The sequence below is a fragment of the Mesoplodon densirostris genome, chromosome 8 (assembly GCF_025265405.1).
Source record: "Mesoplodon densirostris isolate mMesDen1 chromosome 8, mMesDen1 primary haplotype, whole genome shotgun sequence".
Lineage (NCBI taxonomy): Eukaryota > Metazoa > Chordata > Mammalia > Artiodactyla > Ziphiidae > Mesoplodon > Mesoplodon densirostris.
In genome coordinates, this window is record NC_082668.1 from 16,428,908 (window position 1) to 16,442,197 (window position 13,290).

The 13,290-nt window shown below is 44.1% G+C and overlaps 1 protein-coding gene across 2 annotated transcripts in view; it reads left to right on the forward strand.

The window, feature by feature from the left end:
• Positions 1–13,290, forward strand: part of PAX3 (paired box 3) — a 94,117-nt gene that overhangs the window by 5,315 nt on the left and 75,512 nt on the right. The window lies entirely within an intron of this gene.

Here is a 13,290-nt window from a genome sequence, read left to right on the forward strand (position 1 = left end):
TTGGCCTTGGGGATGGTTGCGCCTCCTCCAAAGCGCAAAGGGCCGGGAGTTGCCAGGTGACCCCCTCCCCCATGCGTGGCGTTCCCTTGCCCGGGGCCGGGACTTCGTTGGGCTGAGTTGACTTTTGAGTTGCCCTAGAAGGGCAGGCGGCTCTCCAGGTGGGCTTGGAGCGGTCACCCATTTCGACCAGCTGGGCCTGAGCCCTCAGCCGGTGGCATCCAGGGTAGGACTGTGGGTCGGGAAAGTGGTCGCTTCTTCTACCTTCATCGCTCAGCTCCGGGGCGGACCGCTGGCCCTCCGGAGCGGCAGCTTTACAAATCAATGCAAACTCTGTACACAACCTCGAAGGGACCCAGATTTCAATGTTATAAATCCGAACCACAGATTTCAGCGATAAACAGGTGCCTAGAAGCCCCGGCACACACAGGCAATCAAGAAAAGACACCAAAACCCATGGCAGGTTGGTCAGGGGAGATACATGTGCTGTTGCTTCCCTCCTTCTAAAGCAGGGGCCTCACATGGACTCAGTTTAAGCCCTTCCTTTTGGAGGGGTGCGTTTCTGCCCTGGTCTCTGAGAAGACACCCAGCTTTTATTCTAGGTCTAGATGCATCATGGAGGTGCTGGGGAGGGAGGAAGGCAAGAAACCAGCCAACCCCAAACCTAACGGGGCCCTGCAGGCAGCGGGGCGATGAGCCCAGAGGGTAGGAGAGGCTTGGGAAGGGGGGGTGAAGGGTGGCAAGGCTTTGCTACTTGTTGCTGGAGGCGCCTGCTCCGCAGCTCGACAGCTCCCTCTCAGCACCGGCAACCGAGGCCCAGGAGACAAAACGCCCCAAATGAGCTGGTCAAACATTTGTACAACTTTTCCAGCTTTTACAAAGAAGGCCTTCTCTACACAATCTACACTTGGAGATGAACTTGGGAGACAAAGCCTGGAGAGTCCATTGAAACTCACACTTTAGCTCGGCCCAGACAAAGCTCCGGCTCGCAGCAGCTTGATGTGAACAAAGGAAGGCAACCTTTTTATAATTCAAGGAGAAAAGAAGAGAAAACAGCCCCACAAAGGGCCGAGAATAGACATTATGGGCTTGCAATGAGGGATGAATTATTCAATGAGCCCCAATAGCTGCTGCGCCAGGAAGTTTTATGGACTTTCCAGCGTGGAAAAAGTGGCCATTTCACCTACAAAATGTTTCTAGTCTTTTGGGCCGTCTAGCTGGGCCCGCTGCCATTCAAGGGCAATTGCTACCATTTTTAAAATCAGAGTATTCTCCCCAGAGGGGGCTGAACCGTTGAAAACACACACATACACACAACTCGGAGGCTGAAGTCTAATTTAATTTGGGGTTGTCAGGGAAGATGCAGCGTCAATCTCTTCAGTGCCTCTAGCTCCCTTTCCAGATGAGCCCTGGAGGACAAGAGGGGCCCAGAGAAAGGACAGAGTGGAGTGTAGTTTGAAGGGAAGTTTAGAAACCTCAAAAAAAAAAAAAATTCCCTCTATCCTTTGGGCCGCAAAAGTCCCAGGCTGCCCCGCTTGGAAAATAGACTGAAAGTTGATAAAGGGCTCTGAGCTCCCAGGCCGGGCAGGAGGAGCCTGGCTGAGGAGGGACGTTTAGGTGTCATGATCAGGGCGGCGCGCTCTCTCTGGAGGTTCCAGCTTCCTTTCCGGCCTGCCGGATGTTTCTGAGACTGGCTTTCCCGAGTACCTCTCTCTACTTGTCAGAGACTGGGACACAGGGAGAGAGGTACCCCCGAAAGAGGTCAGAACGGCCCTCGTTTTCCTCTCCAGGGTCTTGTCCTTTCTTCTGGATGGCCTCTTTCACCTTCCCAACTTTGCCGTGATCCTCGCTTCGGGCCGACGCGGGGCGCTCAGGCCTGTGCGCCCTAGGCGCGCAATAGATGCTGTGCGCCCCTCCTGGATCTTTGCTTCCAGCTCTTTTGCCAGGATGGAAGGAGAGGGTAGGGCAACCAGGAACACACACCCACCCCCAGCACCCTCCTCATCTCTCCCCCTCCCCCCTCCCCACACACCCTTCCTCTCCCCAAGAGCCGAGAAGGCGCAGCGGTAGGAACCTAGCCCCGGTCGCGGCAACCGGGGCTGTGGGCACGGCCCGCGCTGCGGCCACTCAATAGGCGTCTCTGTTCCTCCCCCGGCGCTGCGGAGCTGGCCCGCGGGCGCCGCCACAATGGGCCGGCCCCCACTCCTGCGCCCTGCGCCAAAGCGCCGCGCCGCCCCCTCCCCTGCGCTCCGGCCGGCTCGAAGCTTAGCTCGCCGGGCTGCAGCCGACTCAATTGCCTCCTTTATGTCCTTCTCACTTTCATCTAGACACAGCCCGCCTCCCCCGCCCTCTTCTTCTCCTCTTTTTTCCCCCTTCCTTGCCTGAGGCTCACATTAGTGAAATTTCTGCAGCCTCCCCCCATTTTTTTCTTATTTTAAAGAAAGCCCTTAACACAAAAGCAGTGACTAATCAATAGAAACTGCTCCTTCATCAACTCCTCCTCCTCCAGCGGCAGCAGCAGCAGGGTGACGCTTTTTCCTGTTTGTGAGTTTTGGGAAACATTTTTGCTTTGTGCCGTAATGGAATTAGAGCACAGATGAGGACTGTAAATGGACACGCGACTGCAAGACTCTCGCTTAAATATTTAGATGCAAAGTTACAATTACTGACTTGTTGCTGCGGCTTTGAAGTGGCAGCTCGGGAGTGCAGGGGGAGAGAGGCCAGATTGCCAAATTGATGTTTTGATTGGGGCTGGAGATACACTTTCATAGGACTTTACCCCTTTTAAGAATCACCAGTGAGCGTGGGAGGTTTGCAACAATTTCAAAGATTGAGCCAAGAGACCCCAAGCATAGGTAGGTTGGAGCTTACCCTCCTTTTTTTTTGAACGCTCCCTTTCAATTTGATGTTTACGAAAAACAGTGCTTTTTTTCTTTTTTTAATTTGAGAAAGTAAAGGTGACAAAAGTTTTGCTTGAGTTTGTAAACTTAGGAGCTTTTCTAAAATTAACGAGTACGGCATCAACTTTTCAGCGGGACATAAGATTAAGCAATTAAAAACGTACAGAAGTTTTAAAAGTCCTGGAACTATTTCGTTTCCAGTGGAATCATGAAAAGAACATTTTATCATTAACGGGAGTGCTACTGACATCGAGGGGAGCGGAAGACCGTTTCTTCCCTCACCCGCCCCCCCGGACCCCCCACCACCCGCAAGCCTTCAAGTTAGCAGGGAAGGACATTTTGGCGCGAGGCAAAGGGCGGGGAACAGGCGGGGGCGGGGGAGGGAGGAACTTTCCCACAGATTAAAATCACGGGCTATACGATCTTAGGTTTGTGGCATCGGAACCTTTATTAAAGTGGACGGCCCACTCTCCGAGTCCATTTGTCAGAATCACGAATTTGACCCCAATGTCGTCTCTGGTCTTTGGGGTTAAATTTTATGTTTTCTGAAGCCCTTACAATACTCAACAAGGAAATATCACCCGTTTAAAAATGTATTGGAAATATCAAAACTTGCATTAAATTAAAACACCTCGCTGTGTTCTTTTCAAGGAGATAACGGTAACGATTTTCCTGTTGGACCGATTTGAAAGGAAACACCCGAGTTCGGATCGTAGTTTTATTTTTCGAGGGTTTGTTTTGTTTGGTTGACGGCTGTAGGCTCACTTTCTAGTCTTATTGAAAACATGCAGATTTTCTAACTAATGCTTGAAATTCTATGTTTATTTTGAAGTTTGATTTGCTTGTTGATAGCACAGGAGCGGGGACGTAGGGGCTTCACGTGGGTAATAATTACTGAAGGGTCATTTAAGAGTCCCCAGGGCTGTGCAGTAAAAGCCATCGGCGCGGTGAGGTGGAACCAGCAAGGGCGCGTCAGTTCAGGGAGTAGAATATGCGGAAATTAATCAGGTGAATACGAGCGTTGCCACCGAACTCAGGTTCAACATTCATGAATACATATATTTTAAGGGAAAAAAAATTCCTTCCTAACTATGAGGTTAAATGCTCACATTGTACGTAAATAAATAGCCAATGAATATTAAAAGCCTCAACAACAGCAATAAACGGTGAGAGAGTTTGGCCAGGGCTGGGGCAGAGAAGGTTGATTCAGTTCGGTGGAGTCCTATGGCAGGTAACTTATTTATGTGAGTAAATAAAGATTAAAGAACCATTAAGAATGTACATATATAACTAACAAGACAGTAAAAGGCAATTAAGCAGTCAGTTTAATGCCTTATCTCACTGGCTGCTCTGGGGTTGTTTTACAACTAGGAATTAAAATCTGAAAAGGAAGTTTTCAGCAGCTCTGGCCAAATATTGATTAAGTAGCTGTTTGTTGATACCATTGTTACGCATTAAAAGGCCGGGATCCCGGCCTCTCAGTGGCCATCTTCCATTGTGAGGGATTCTTAACCACTGAGATCAAAGCGGGATCATTTCAACTTATCTGTCTTGGAAAATCCTCCTTTTCCTCTGAAACCTCTAAGGAGGATTGACTGAATGCTCTTTAAGAAATAGGAACCGAAACCAGTTACGTGTCCTAAGTTTGCAGAGAAGAGATTCATGGGGTGTTTTTAATTATCCTATGGTGATTTCTTGTTTAGAACTTAGGCTAAGATGGTGAATTTATCATCAAATAACTTCTCATTTGGGGGAGGTGACGAGAGGCGTGGAAGCTAAGATCCTGAATGTCACTAAATTTCTAAATATGGAGGTTTTACTGAAGTTACCTGCCAAGCTGGAATGACGTAAAGGCAAGATGTCAGAGTTTTGTGTAAAACTAGCTGGAGAACAATTAAATACACAGGAAACTGGGAGTTAGATTGACTGCATTTCTCTACATATGTTTTCACAATTTTTGTGTTTATGGATGGTTAGATGAGTCCCATGTATATTTTTAAACTTCCTACAGTGTAGGAGCAGATATGTGTTTGTGTGTAAAGTTTATTTATAAGTCGGTCACTATGAGTTATGCTGGCAGTAAACTATACCCAGTTGCACACACACACACACAGATTTATTTCTCCTGTAGGTTACACTTTCTAGAGTCCTCAGAATTTGAGGTAACAACACAGCTTAGCAATTCATATTCAGCACTGCTGTTGAACGCTAGGAAAAATATTTCCTTGAATAATTTTATGACTTTTTTGGCTGTTGATTTTTTGATGAACTGTTAGGCTTGTTTTGTTTTGTTTTGTTTAAGAGTTCAATATATTTGGATAGATTTTTCTTTTATTATGAGAGCTAAAATGCATGCAAAGTCTCTTTTGGAAATACCATCTCTGTGCTTAATTTGCAAATTCCAACAAGTCACTCTGAGGTTGTGAAATTTATGCCAGGTTCAGTTTTGAATATTCAACTGAGCATCATAGATCTGCCTATGTGCGGGATTTTCTGAATCCCTTTCTCTGTGTTCATTTCACTACTAAATAACTGTGCTTAGGGTTTTATTTTTATTTCATTTATTTTATTTTACTCTTATTCACTCTTTTTAATAAATTTATTTATTTTATGTATTTATTTTTGGCTTCATTGGGTCTTCTTTGCTGTGCACGGGCTTTCTCTATTTGCGGCGAGCGGGGGCTACTCTTCGTTGTCGTGCGCGGGCTTCTCACTGCCGTGGCTTCTCTTGTTGCAGCGCACGGGCTCTAGGCACGCGGGCTTCAGTAGTTGTGGCATGTGGGCTCAGTAGTTGTGGCTCGCGGGCTCTAGAGCGCAGGCTCAGTAGTTGTGGCACACGGGCTTAGTTGCTCCGCGGCATGTGGGATCTTCCCGGACCAGGGCTTGAACCCGTGTCGCCTGCATTGGCAGGCGGATTCTTAACCCCTGCGCCACCAGGCAAGTCCCCTTATTCACTCTTGAACAAGATGAATCTTGACATACAGAGTCAGAATCATTAGTGGGTATTTTCTAACATTCTGTATTATAATCTCCCAATTAATTAATAATCTATCTGTGCTCAAATGTCCTTTGAAATAGTCCCAATCATTGCAGTGTGGGACAACTGCCTGACACAGATTAAGCTGGAAGTGTGAGTCAGTGCAGATCTATTATGACTGCCTTGTCCTGGGTCCAGATGCAGTGCTAGAGAGTTCTTTGCTGCATTTTCCATATATATGTATATTTCATGTTTCATTTACATGTGGAGTTAAAGTGACTTTCCCGCCTTGGATATCAGGCTATTTATTCATATCTGCCAGGGGGGACAGCAGAGTCATACTCTGAGTGGGGCCTGATGTCAGTACCAAGGCAGAATTACTGACTCAATAACGGGCTATGTCAATTATATCTCAATAAGGCTGGAAAAAATAAACATTTGATATTATTATTAAAAAAAAACCACTGGCTGCCTCAGTGGGGAATTGCGATCAGAGAAAGTGAAAGGGAATTTCAGAAGTTGCCACTCTCTTGGAAGATACACACAAAAGTGGGAACAGAGGACCATCCTCTGCTCTGTTAGGAAAGATTTTCTCGCCCCGTTCGTGACAGTCTCGGGTAGAGAGTGGCACACCTCAGCTTTCAGCTCTGTCTTGCAGTGTTGGGCCAAACACTGAGCTCCAACAGTGTTGAACTTTTGCTGGAATCGGGACGTCTCTCCTTTTAGAAAGCTTCCCCCACATTTCTGTGATGGTCTCAAAGGAACAGAATATATGTACTTTCCAGTTTGTAACTGGAAAATGAGCAGTTATCAAAATGGCCGTTAACGTTATAAAACGTTTATTTAAGAGAGATGAGTTAGAAGCTTCACCATTGTCAAAGGGAGCTATGAAAAACATGGAAATTAGTTGTTGAAGACACTTGAGCAATAAAAGGCCTTATGAATTCATATATTCAATGTCTGTTTTCCTTCCTTCCTGATAAAAACTGAGAAGAGACTAACGGATAATTTCTGCCCTGGAAATGGCCACTTTTCTTTAAAGAAGTAGTTGTATTTTAATAAAGAACAGTGGTGTAACATTTCGAATTTGATTTGGAGCACATTTCACTTGGAAAAAAAAATCCTGAGAAAGAGTTTTACCTTGCACATTGCATATAACAAAGTTCATAGCATTTAAATTTTAGCTGCAGGATTTTAAGCTGAAAAAACCCCAAACAACAAAGAACCCCTTCTCTTTGCGGTGAAGCAACTCAATCAAAGTAAGTAGTCTGAGTTTTTATGTCCTCCTTCTTACTGCAGTGATTGGGAAATGAATCTTCCCCAGTAAAACAAACTAGAACTCATGACAGGCAATAACAAACTAGCCATATATTTGTCTCCTTAAACCCATTTAGTGATTTGATCCTTATGTACTTTTATTTGGACAGCTTTACTGTATCTACAATAGCATATTAATATAAACTCTTGATTGGAGGAGCAATTTCCCACTCATTCTGGATCTGATTCCATTGGATTCTATTTTAAAATAGCTGATCAAAATGCTTTGTGACAAGGATGGGAGACTCTTCTTGGCTGACTAACATAGGATTGAAGGAGAGGAAATACCACTGATTTTTCAGCATTAAAAATTTCCAGGATCATATTGAGAATTCAAATAGTATAGTTTTAAGGAGGCTTAAATGTAAATTTAAAAAAATTTTATAATCAGATGGTAGGCATATTTATGGAAACAACTACAGAATTAAATGTACTTGGTTTTATGTCATTACATGCAAACAATAAGTAAGTTAGGGTAGAATAGCTAAGAAAGGAAAGTTAATGGCTGTGTGCAATTTATCTAGCAACATGGAATTGGTTTTTGTATACTTTCATAGTCAATGCTTGTATGGTCACATACAAATTTACATTTTTAACAGAAAGCTTACATTTGTAGGCTTGTGATTTTTATAGGTACACAGATAAACTAAGAGTACAGCCACCATACCCCTCATGTCTTTTATCTTTTTTTTTTCTTTTGGCACACCCTAATATAGGCATTAACTTACTTCAGCATTGTCTGAGGGTATTAACATCATTTTTGTTTCCTTTATAGGGTCTATCTTCTTTTTGAAAAAAATCTTGTTTTTAAACAATTATAGACTCATAGAGTCTGTCTTCAAACACATATTTTAAAATTCTTCCAGTATTCAAACATATTATCATGATTAAGAAAATCTTGGCCACAGGGTATGTGTGTGTGTGTGTGTGTGTGTGTGTGTGTGTCTCCCAATTACCATGGTTGAGCTTAACCTGAACTAAAGAAAATTAATTGGCCCAATTCATTTTATTATAAGAAAAGCAACAGGTTCCTTCTTTCTGAATCCCCACTTGGCTGGTTTCCTGACTGAAGTTCACTAATACAAATGAATGTTTCTTGTCTGACTTAAACACACCCCAAAGTCCTTTTTCATGTCTTTGCTTGCCTTATAAGAGCATAGCACCCAAGGTAAAAGTAGTCTGTCTTGCATCACTGATTTTGCTCTAAAATTGAGAACAACACATTTTGGGTGTGAGCCCTTTGAGTTCTGATGTCTGGTAAGATGGGGGCACATTATGCCAATTTCCCAGGGTGATATGAGAATAAAATGAAGAGATGCAAGTTATGTGCAAGTTACACCTATCTCACAGGAAAACTCAAAATCTTGTGGGGAAAAAAGCCCTCTGAACATGAAGAAAGTGACTAGCCTACTGGCAGATGGGCTCTGCCCAAGGGCAAATAAAAGCTTAATTCAGGCTTAGGAGCAACAATGAAGACCAACACACATACATGCACACAAGCATGCACACACTCACCAAAAAATTCACTTTCACTGACTCCAGAAATTTGAGTTTATAAGAAACTCTTTAATGTAATAGACTATATTGATTTAATAGTTTGAAAAATAATAAAATTTGGAAACCATTTGCTGAGATGTCAAAAGATATTTCTTAATTACTTTTTCTCCTGTTCTGTAGTTTACTTTTCTCTCTTAGACTAACTTGGCTGTTTAAAACTCTTCCAAATCAAACTTTGTTTTGTTTGTGTATTTGCACAAGTTTTTTTTCCTCCACTGAACTGACAAATAAGTTGCTTTTTGAAAATGAATCTCACACATACGTTCTTATTCCTGAAATCCTGGTGCAGTCCTTCATTTTGTGGAATTGTGTTTGTATAATTTCTCATTGCGTCCCTTCTCCAGCCTGCTTCCTTGTTCTTAAATGTCTTTATGGCTCCGCACGTGAGATTGTGTGCATTCTTCTTTCTTTCTGCATGATTCTTCTTAATCCCTCTCCTTTAAAATTGGAGTTCAGAAATATTAAGGAAACTTTCCAAAATAGTGTTTGTTAAGCTGGAGGATACATTTCAATGACCTCTCTATTCAGTTTCCCTCTCTATCCAGCCCCCAAAGCTTGGGACTTCTGTATGAGTAGGGTGCAAAGCGAGGGTAAAAAGAAAGTAGCCTGGCTTGTAAGACTTGCGGGGGGCTGGAGAGCTCCTGCCCTATGGTTCTCCTGCTGGAGCAGCTTGCCAGTGCAGCCACTGGAGAGAAGGAAGGTTGTTTTCTTATCCCTGCATGCACTGGGCTGACCTGTCTCTGAAATAGGTCAGGCTGGGGCACCGCCAGTTTACGCAGCTGTCACGGCTTAGGCGTCTCAGCGGGCAGCCCGGCTCCTTGGCCCGTCGACCCCCCAGTGAATTGATAAAAATTCGCTGGTGAGCCCTGGGCCTTCCTTCTGGACTGTGCTAGCCCCCTGAAGGCTTTTAGAGGCAAGGGGACTCCTGGATTATGGGGGCCAACTCTCAGCCTAAAAAACGAAAGCGTTCTTTTATTCTGAGGATTGCCCTCTTGTCCATCCCCTCAAGTGAAAAATACATGCGTTGTCAGATTGTATGTTTAAATCATATTTATTTTTGACCAGGTAAACCCTACACTCTGTACATAATTCAAAATATAGAAAAGGGCATACAATGACAAGTCTTCTTCCCACTCAGGACCCTCAGTATCTTGGCTGTCTTTCTAGAGAGTCTGCATAAACAAGCAGTTGTATTTCTCTCTTAAAAATATTCTCTCCTCTTTGTTTGCACAAATGGTAGCCCACTGTAGAAACTGTTCTGCGTTTTGCTTTTTTTTTTTCCACCTTGGAATATATCTCTGCAATCACTCCTCATCAGAGGCTGAGGGTCTCCTCAGCCTGTTTGTATAGCTGCATAGTATTCCATCCTATTGGCAAGTGATGATTTATTTAACAGCATTTAGAGTGTTTCCAATCCAACAGTACCATTTGGCACATGTGTGACTTTATTTGTAAAGTAATTCCTCTGTGGTAGAGACAAAGGGAATGACATTTGTGATTTTGATAGCTTTGGTGGAATTTGGGTTCTGCATTGAGAACAAATGGTGAAGGAATGCTCACTAAACATGGAGTGTGTGCGTGTTTGCCTGTGGCCACTTGTACAAGAAAAAAGAGACACTTCCTTCTACCACTGTACATAGGTAGGAGCATAGGTTTTGAAATTTCTGCTTAGGAAATTCCTCCAATATTTTGGTATTTCTCCAAATTTAACATTCTCTAAATCCAAGGAAAGCTTTTTGCTTTGACTTATTGGTTCCCCTTTTTATTCTTTTTTTCTTATCTACTGTTTATTTCACTTCGCCTCCATCAAAAATGGTACACTTATGTTAAACATTCTTATTTTTCTTTCTGCGCTGGAAAAATTATGGATAGTTTTTAGAACAATTCAGAGACAACTTATTCTGATTGTTTAGTTACAAAAGAGAAATTGTCTTTCAGGGTTACCAAATTAGGTTTGAGCTAGTAAGAAAGCAGATTATGTCTAATAAAACATGGTGTTGTATTTCTAATTTTTGAAAAATGCTGGCCTGATTCTCTAGGGGTTTCTTGAGTTTGGTAAAGGTTAGTTTTTAATTTTATGAACTTTTAAGGAGTATGTATCCATTCCCTTCTAGGCACAGAAGACTTTTTATGTTTTTGCACATAGCTTGCCTCCCTCAAATCATTTCAGGCCATTTTCCCTTAAATCTGATGCTCAGGAATTCAGTTGTTGATGCTGCTGAGTACCTGGCTTACCTAAGCTGGAAGTTCAAGTCTGCGGAATGAACCAGAAAGAACTGGGCTCCAACTATATGAGAAAACAACACTCTCCAAAGCCCCCTGAGAAAACTGGAGATGTGAACACCAATACATATATATGTGTGTGTATATATATATATATATATATATATATATATATTTTTTTTTTTTTTGCGGTATGCAGGCCTCTCATTGTTGTGGCCTCTCCTGTTGCGGAGCACAGGCTCCGGACGCGCAGGCTCAGCGGCCATGGCTCACGGGCCCAGCCGCTTTGCGGCATGTGGGATCTTCCCAGACCGGGGCACGAACCCGTATCCCCTGCCTTGGCAGGCGGACTCTCAACCACTGCGCCACCAGGGAAGCCCACCAATACATATTTTAAAGTCAATATTTCAAGTCATTCCTTCTTAGGACTGGGCCTTTTGGAAACAGGAGAACAAGTTAGGGGCTAAGGATTTATTTTTGAAAATCAAAATCTTGATTCGTTTTTCTCAAAATAACAGAAAAACAAAAACAAGTCTTCTTTCTTTTTTTTTTTTTTTTTTTTTTTTTTTTTTTTCTTTTTTTTGCGGTATGCGGGCCTCTCACTGTTGTGGCCTCCCCCGTTGCGGAGCACAGGCTCCGGACGCGCAGGCTCCGGACGCGCAGGCTCAGCGGCCATGGCTCACGGGCCCAGCCGCTCCGCGACATATGGGATCCTCCCAGACCGGGGCACGAACCCGTATCCCCTGCATCGGCAGGCGGACTCTCAACCACTTGCGCCACCAGGGAGGCCCAAGTCTTCTTTCTTGACTGTTCCTGCAGCCAGCCCCACAGCATGTAGCACTATTCAGCCAGACACAAGGCAAGAAGGTGTGTTTTCCTAATGCTAGAACTTTTGTCTGTGCTTCGATAGAAACAGCCAGCTGGGAACCCTGGTTCTCTTTCTGTTTCCCCTCTGACTGCCTTACGGAACTCCAGAGGAGTCAGTTGGGGATATAAACAGGCCTGGCATTTAGAGCATCTGCAAAGAGCTGAGAAGAATGAAAAGCAGCTTCCCCCCCCCCACCTTTCCTGGCTCTGTGCATAATTTGGATTGAATCAGGCCCATAATTTGTGACATCTGATTACTACCTGCAAAAGTATGCGGCTCTCCATGTAGGAAGGAGGGTCTTGGGAGGATTAATCCCAACGAGGTAAATTGTGATTTGTTTGTCAGGTTGCTGTGAGGTTCTCAGCAGAAATTTAGACCATATAAAATCAGTGGTTTTCAGGTCCACCTCAGCAGAATTGCCACTGTTTAGATTCTCACCACATCCTCACATCGTTCTCATCCCACAGGTGAAGGAGGCAGCGGGCGGAGGCGTTCTCTAGGGAACTGGCTCAGCATCAGGGAGCAGGGGTTGCGGTGGGAGAACTGCCCCTTCTCTTCTGATTCTTAGATTTGTAACTTTTTAAAATAAAAAGAGACCCATGAATTCATCTGGTAAAACACTTCAAGTTTCCGTTGCATGATTCCCAAGTGAATGGGATCTCAGTGTCTGGAATTATTGGTTATATTCTGGAAATTTTTAAGACATAAAATCCTCTCAGACCATTTCTAAAGGGGGCTGGGAGTCCATTTCAGGAGGTCGAGTGAATAAATTGGATCTCCTCACAGAGCATCCAGGGAACCTGCAATATGCCAGGGCAGAATATGATTTGGGAAGCTCTCCAGGGTGGAAACTTTCCAGGTGGTAGATTTGCTTGACTTTTACGCAGATGGGACACATCCGGGGCTTGTATGCATGCAAGACACATTTATCAGAGGGCAATAGAAAGGCAATTTCTATAGCTTCTTACCAGGAGCCAATGTCTGCTTGTGGTCACTGGCCCTGCCAAGCTCTGAATACTGCTGAATTTTTGTCTGAAAGAAGAAGGCAAATGGAGCACTGGGAATTTAGCAACAGGTCAGAAACTACAAAGAGCCTGGCTTAAGAGTGCAGGGGCAAGAGGGGTGCCTGGGAATGTCCCCCATTCTACAGGGAATCAGCTCCAGGTAGAAGGCCAGGGTGGAAACTCAAGGCCTGGCTTATTTTGAATTAGCTTCCGGGCTTTTGTCAGTGAACTTTTGGGGCCTCAACTTCTGTCTGTCTTCTTCCTGCCTGTGGAAAGTGTCAGCTAGGGTTTCTCGGGGCATCCTGAGTACAAAGCCAGTTGGGAGCTGGGAAGGCCACCTCATCTCGTTTTCATCAGAGGCTCAAGAAGTGGGTGTGGAGACAAACAGATCTTCTGTAGGTCAAGTACTCATTCCCTGGAACAGCTTTGTGTCACGTGGTTTGTCCT